The 7,426-nt window shown below is 45.1% G+C and overlaps 1 long non-coding RNA gene across 1 annotated transcript; it reads left to right on the top strand.

The window, feature by feature from the left end:
* The first annotated feature begins 2,446 nt into the window (after positions 1-2,446).
* On the top strand, positions 2,447-7,111 carry LOC120872581. The gene is made up of 2 exons (XR_005723277.1): positions 2,447-2,605; positions 6,991-7,111. It is a non-coding gene; the product is annotated as an uncharacterized LOC120872581 (long non-coding RNA).
* The last annotated feature ends 315 nt before the right edge of the window (positions 7,112-7,426 follow it).

Genomic DNA, 7,426 nt, shown 5'->3' with positions numbered 1-7,426 from the left:
ATAGGAGAGTCCAGTGCTGCTGTTCCGGGGACAAATTAGAAGAACCAGGGATCTAGCCCAAATTTTCTCTTCAGAGCTGGGATAGATGACTCCTCCAGGCTTTCTTAACAAGTTACAGGTGAGCTAGAATAGACCCCGGGCCTCCCAGGTGCCACTAGTGGTAACAAATCTGCCTGCCAATGCAGGAGACATTAAGAGATGTGGGTTTGATCGCTGGGTCAGGAAGATCCCCTGGAGGAGGGCACAGCAACCCACTCCAGTATCCTTGCCTGGACAATCCCAGGGACAGAGGAGCCTGACAAGCCACAGTCCATGGGGTCACAAAGAGTTGGACATGACTGAAGAGACTTAGCACACACCACTTACCATATAGACTCCACTCTCTGCCAGGCTCTCCCTGCCTTGTCCAGGCCTTGGACGTCATACCTGCACCTGCCCCAGAACACAGGGCTCGGGGTGCAGAAGACTACTCTGGCCTGGGCTCTCTGGGGGCTTTATTCCCTGGAAAGTGATCCAAGGGGAGCATTCCTAACCCAGAGCCCATGCTCAGCTCATCAGTATTGATGACCAGAGGCTACTGCAGAATCTCAGAAAACCAGGCCTGGCAGACTTGCAGGGAGACTCAAAGCTGATGTTCTTCTCACCACTATTAATAAAAAGGCTTTCTGATCACAGAAAATACTACACTAACTCATTTAATCCTAATAGCAGCTTCTACCTCTGATCTCTGTCCTTCTCACATTTCTTGCCCTTTTATCTCTACTGATAGGTCCCCGTGCCTGGCAAAGTTTTCCTATTAGGGGATCAGGGCTTGAGACTTATTCCTTGAAGAAAAATCATGGACTGAGACAACCTCAGAATCAAGAAATCATGATCGATGTCGGAACGATTTATTCTCCTCATTTTACAGGCGAAGACGCTGAGTCTGTAGCGGATCAGTATCTCGTCCCATCTGGACCAGAGTCAGGCAGTCTCTCCCCACACCTTCATCTTGTTCCCCTCCTCCCACTTCCTGGGGCCAGGCTGGAGGCCCTGCAGCTGTGGCGAGTGCCAGATGGCATCTCAGCCACAGGGCCGAGGGCGTCTGAGGACCTCGCGGTTGGTCAGCTCCAGGCTGGCAGCCCGTCTCCACATCGCTGCTGTGGCACAGGGTAGAGGCGCTGAGTGAAGAGAGCACGCGCACGGAGAGGGCGAGAATGCAGTGACTCACACCATGTGCAGAGCTGCTCACAGCTGTTCCCAGAGCATCCTGGCCTGGGCAAGGCAGCTGCCAGCCTCACACCATCAGAGGGTCACTCTTGGCCTCGGCTGCCAGCATGGTAAGAGCAGAGGAGGGGGAATCAGGTTGTCAATGGGCAGCACTGGGCAGGAGAGCAGGTGCCCACCAGGGAGCTAGAAAGCCTCAGCTCTCCTCTCAGCTCTGCCCCTGCTCTTTCCAGCAGTGTGACCTTGGGCATGATGTCACCTGGACTTGATGAGCCTGACTTCTCTCACACGTTCATGGTTGCATTGCCTGATGTGGAGAGTGACCGGGAGACTAATGCATGAAAGAAAAAAAGCCTTTTGCAAACCTAGAGGGATTCAAACATGTGTTTGAATCTGTCCAGGCTGCTATAACTTAACACCACAGGCTGAGTGGCTTCTGAAGAACAGAAACCCATTTCTCACAGTTCAGGAAGGTCTGGGTGCAGTCAGCATGGTGGCCTTCTGGTGACAACCCACTGTCCTCAGATGGAGGAAGGAGAAAGAGAGCCCTCTTTCATAAGGCGCCAACCCCATTCCTGAGAACTGTTCCTCCCTGACCTATACACCTCTCAAAGGCCCTGCTTCCTACCACCTTAGGGTTAAGATTCAACACATGAATTTTGGTGGTATTGTCATTGTGAATGGTCACTGTTGGCAATTAACCATTCTCAAAGGCAACACGGTGCTAAAGTGTTACTATCTCTCTGCCAAGGATATATTTGAACCCTTTGTGCTATTTTTGCAATTCTCCTGTAAACTTTAAATCACTTTCAAATAAAATGTTTTAAAAATGCTACATTCTCTGTAATTATATTCTGTTTCATTCAGCCTGGTTCACCATGAGGCAGGCAGACCTCAGGAAGATCACTGTCTTGTAGAGTTGATGTTCCAACAGGCAGAAACAAATATTAATCATCACGAGAAATATGAAAATTACCTGTGGTATCGGAGGGTGTTAGTCTCAGGGACACAAGTAGGATAGCAGAAGAAGGCACGGATGTCCTAGGTTTGGGGTGGTGGGGAGGGACTTGCAGCTGATAACATCAGTGCTCAAGGTGGGCCTGAGTAAGCAGCTATCCAGGAAGAATCTACAGGCCAGCAGACACGAGGCCAGCATGACTGGAGCAGCCTGGTTGGACTGTGGCATGAAGAGTCGGAGGAGATTAGGTCAGCAGGGTCCTGCGTAGCCACAACCTGTGGGCCCATGAAGTCTCTTTGGAGGCTCTGGGATTTCTCTCTGAGAAAAGTGGGGCAATGAGACAGAGATTTCAGCAGAGGAGTGACACAATCTCATACACATCCCTCAAGAGTTATTCTGAAAATGTACCAAGGAGCACAAGGGTAGAAGCAGAGAGACCAGGTAGGAGGCAATTGCAACAATCCAGAGAGATGGCTACAGGGGGTGAAAAGTGATGAGGTTTGGGATTTGTATTCTAAAGGTGGAGCCAACACAGTTTCTTTGACCCAAATTCAGTTTCTAAGGCTCCTTCCAGTCCCAAACCCTTTGTACTAGAATTCAATCATCACCTCCACAAACTACTCTTGCCCAAGTGTGGTGAGAGACACACCAGGCTACTTTTAAAAACAGATACAGATTCTTTCAAGGGTCTTGCTCCTTCATGTGATTTATTTTTTTCCTTTCCTTTTCTTTTTTTCTTTAAAACTGATGTGTAGTTGACGTGCAATATTTTATAAGTTATAGGTGCATGGTAAAGTGACTCATAATTTTTAAAGGTTATACTCCATTTATATTTTTTATGAAATATGGGTTATACTTCGCATGTTGTACAATACATCCTTGTAGCTTATTTTATACCTAGTAGTTTGTACCTTTTAATCCTCTACCCCTATAGTGCCCTTCTCCCCTTCTCTCTCCCCACTGGTAACTACTAGTTTGTTCTTTATATCTGTGTCTATTTATTTTAGTTATTATTCACTAGCTTGTTGAATTTTTTCTGGATTCCAATAGTTTGTTCCTCCTGCCCTCCCATTCCTATACTCTTCCTCTTTCCCTCCCCAGTGGTAACTACTGGTTTGTTCTCTACATCTGTGAATCTGCTTCTTTTTTGTTATATTTGCTAGTTTGTCATATTTTTCAGATTCCACATTTAAGTAATATCACACAATATTTGTCTTTCTTGGCCTGACTTATTTCACTTAGCATAATGCCCTCCACCTCCATCTATGTTGCTACAAATGGCAAATTTTCATTATTTTTGATGGCTGAGCAGTATTTCATTGTGTGTAATATATATATAGCATATCTTCTTTATCCACTCATCTGTTGACAAGCACGTTGCTTCCGTGTCTTATAAATAATGCTGCTATGAACACTTGGGTGCATGCATCTTTTCGAATTAGTGTTTTTGCTTTTCGACATGATTATTAAGCCCACATGGAAGTTGTGACTCCCATTCCATGGCTCAAGGCTTCTGGGATGATGTTTATTCAATCCTATTCTGTGCCCAAGTATGAATATGGCAAGAAAGATGAACAAAAGTCTGTCTTTTTCTGTACCGAAGGAACTGCCAAGCCCAGAGGCCAACCCAGAGGACAATGGAGAGGCTGAAAGTGTCCACAGAAAATAGTTGAGTAAGAAGGTGTCCTCCATATGAAGTGTCTGGTCCCCTAAGAAAAAACTTCATCAAGTCGCTGTTTCTCAGACAGACGTATATGATCTGTCGTCTAGACAATTACTGTAATCTGTTACCTGGGCCCCTGACCCAGTGATGACTCCCGCCCCTCCACATTGCCCCCAGCTGCCTGGTTCCCGAGCACAGTGGGGATGCATTCTTCTACTCTTGTCCTGTCCTTGCTCCCCAGAATCTATACTGGGCCACAGCTTTAGACCCTCCTCTTTAGACCCTCCCTCACCCTCCGCTCTCCCAGGTGCCTTGTCAGTGGTGGAGAACATTCAGTTGGAACATGAGGCAAAGTGCCATTGAGAGGCATTGCAGTCTCTTGACCTCAATTCTACCTTGGCACTTTCAGCACCATGCAGCCTTCTTTACTTCCTGCCCTAATTGCTGTGCAGCATTAGGGGGGGCTGTTAAAGAGCTGCCACCTTCCACCCCAGACATGGATGCCATCCAAGGGCAGGTGAAAATATTCCTCCCTTCACATAAGTTGATGGAGGAGACTTCTGGAAGAAACAGGCTCAGAAAATCAGCAGCATCTCTGGGGTCATCCAATGGCTTGGGCCTGTCCCCATCCATAGCCTTGTTCTTTGGAACTCGTCACCTTGTGGCCTTTCTTTCCCAATCACACCCTTTTGTCCTTCCTTTTTAAAGTCTGTGGGTAAGGCTGAGAGTTCTGGCGTAGGGTCATGGGGGAGCACAAAACACTCCAGCAATGGGGACTTCAGAAGCCACCCATTTCTTCTAAGAAGTGAAACCTCCTCCTTTCCCATCCCCTCCCCAAATATTACTTACATCCCCAATATAGGGTGCATGTGAAGGTGAGGGGCCTTTGGTTGAAGAGCATCTGGGGGGCCCAGTTTACCTCCCCCCCTCTCCTTTATTGATGCAGAAATCAAGTTAACAAACTCGTGAGCTCCTAATTTGTTCAAAACTTTTCATTTTACAGATGATGATCTTTGAGGCCTACAGGCTTATCCCAGTTGGCCCAGTGCATCAAAAGAAGAGGCAGGATTAGGACCTTGACTTCTTGCTGTTCAGCTCAGGTGGTTTAAAGAGCTTAGCAGTCAGGTCCTCAGGTGCAAAGAGTTCCTTGTCTGGACTGTAGGGCCCTGGGAAGGCCGTGGCCACCATGTGCTAGAGTTGCTCCTGCCACCTGCTACAGCCTCAGCACACATACCCCATCTCTCCTTTCAATGAGTTCATGTCGAAAGCTTGAAATTGACCCTGGTGGGAAACTGGCAAATACTACAGATCAGGGCTTCCCCTCTCCCTCACCACAAGAGCTGATTATTAAACACCACTGGCTTTGGTATGTTGAGTCTGTTTTACCAGGTCCTGAAATAGACCTTCTCATGGAATGTGACCCTCGCTTCTCAGTCTTTCAAGACTTCCAGGGAATAGTCATGAAATGTGAGCACTCAAGGAGACCTTTGGGTTGATCTTTATCCAAAAAAGAGAGACTTAAATGCCAGAAGAACCAGTTGAGAAAGTAAATGGGCCAAGCAACTCAGTGGAAGGAAATAGAGAATAGTGAGGAATGTGGTGAAAGACCCCAAAGTGTTTAATTTTAAAACAACAACAAAGGTGGAGTTTGCTAGGGCTGCCATAGCAAAGTTACAGACTGAGCAGCTTAAACAAATTAATCAGCAAGGTGTTGGTAGCGTTGGTTCCTTATGAGGGCTGTGAGGGAAGAATCTGCCCCAAGTCTCTCTCCTTGGTTTGTGGATAGCATTCTTCAAATTTACATGGCATTCTTCCTGTAGATACATCCATTTAATAAGGAGACCAGTCATATTGGATTAGAACTCACCCCAACAATCTCATTTTGACTTAGTTCTTTCTGTAAAGACCTCCATCTAAAGTCATATTCTGAGATGCTAAGAGTTAGGAGTGCAACATATGAATGTCGGGGGGTGGGGAACACAATTCAAACCATAATATATGGGCAGGACAAAAAAAAAAAAAAAACAAATCTGAGAATCAGATCTGACCTGCTCACTGCCCCAGTTATAATCCATTGGCTAAATTTGGCAGGTGTGGAAACTAAAGCACTGAGGGATGCAAGTGGCTCTCCAGAGGTCACAGGTAGAAAAAGGCAGAGCCAGGCCACCAGCCAAGCTCCTCTTATCACCTCCCCAACCTGAGGCTGTTTCTCCTTGTATGCCTTCTTGACACCCCTGGAGAGCCTGTGAAGCAGCCGAGGGTCAAGATGTATCTGAAACCCATCTCTAAACTCCCCTCAGCCTACAGCATGGGGAAACACACATAAGACCCTAGAAAATGCCTTCTGAGAATTTATAGACCTCGACCTCAATTCTCTGGGCTTAGTAGAAGCTCTTGGTGTTTTGGGGCTCAAGGTTAATTGCTGGCTCTAGCTACAGTCCATGGGATCACAAAGGGGTCAGACATGACTCAGTTACTAAACAACAGCAACAACACCATCAGTTGGCCTTAGATACTTTGAGGTCTCTTGTTCTCATTCTTCTTTCTTACTATTGAACAACAGAGATCAGGGGAGGACTTCAGGACCCTCCCAGTCTTGTTGATAGCAAGAGCAAGAAGAGTCAGACAATTTGGTTGAAACCCTAGATTTGCGAGAACAAACATCTACTCTAGGGTGATCACTTATAGACCCTCTCTGAGCCTCACTTTTCTCACCTGAAAATGGGAGAGAAATAACATTTGGCTCATTAAATAACTCATTCATGTGTTCCTTCAACCAACACTTGCCTTTTTCTTCTAACAACACACCTATAGATTCTATTTTCTCAAACTCAAGACTAGAGATATAAGCTTAAGATGAAAAAAACATATTTTAGTAATATGGCTTTAAAATGACTGAAGTCCACAGTTTATGATATTCTAGTCAAGGCATAGATTTTTTTATTGGAAAAACCTACATTTCAGTTTTCAGATACATCTTTTAATGTATATATATACATATGTACTTACTTTTTAAAATGTTTTTGGTATAAAACAAGCACTCTTCCTTGTCCACATAGGAATGTACTATCTTCTGACTTCAGATTTGAGTGAACACAATGTTATTATCAGTTTTGTAACCTCTAATGACCTCTACACACCTTTCCCTCTTTGACCATTCTAGGTTTTTTCACACCAGGATTCTCAGCACAACTGGAGCCTGGACTGAAGAATCTTCGTGAACTATCAGACTGAAGGGAACTCACTGAGGGTTCTGTTAATAAAACCAAGAATGAGAGCACCAACCTCCAGTGCACATGTATTTTTCTTGGAGTTTCTTCATAAAGTATGTGCCAACAGAAAATAAGTCCTTCTTTTTTCAAAGTAATTTTGGCTTATATCGCACAAATGAGTATTACCATTTTGACTGATTCATAGTCTGGTAACAGAATACCAGTGTGAATAGGGACAAGAGGGGTAGGAAAATCAGGAAAGGATTTGTTAGGCATTCAGTATTTATTTTAAAAATATTCATATAAGGACTAAAGATAATCCTCCCTTCTTCCCTTCCCCATTTCCTTCTTCCTTCTCTTTTTTTAAAAATAAAACATCTTTCTAAT

Source organism: Oryx dammah, unplaced genomic scaffold, assembly GCF_014754425.2.
Source record: "Oryx dammah isolate SB20612 unplaced genomic scaffold, SCBI_Odam_1.1 HiC_scaffold_2, whole genome shotgun sequence".
Taxonomy (NCBI): Eukaryota; Metazoa; Chordata; class Mammalia; order Artiodactyla; family Bovidae; genus Oryx; species Oryx dammah.
The sequence above is the reverse complement of the archived record's forward strand: the minus strand, read 5'-3'. Positions and strand labels throughout refer to the sequence as shown.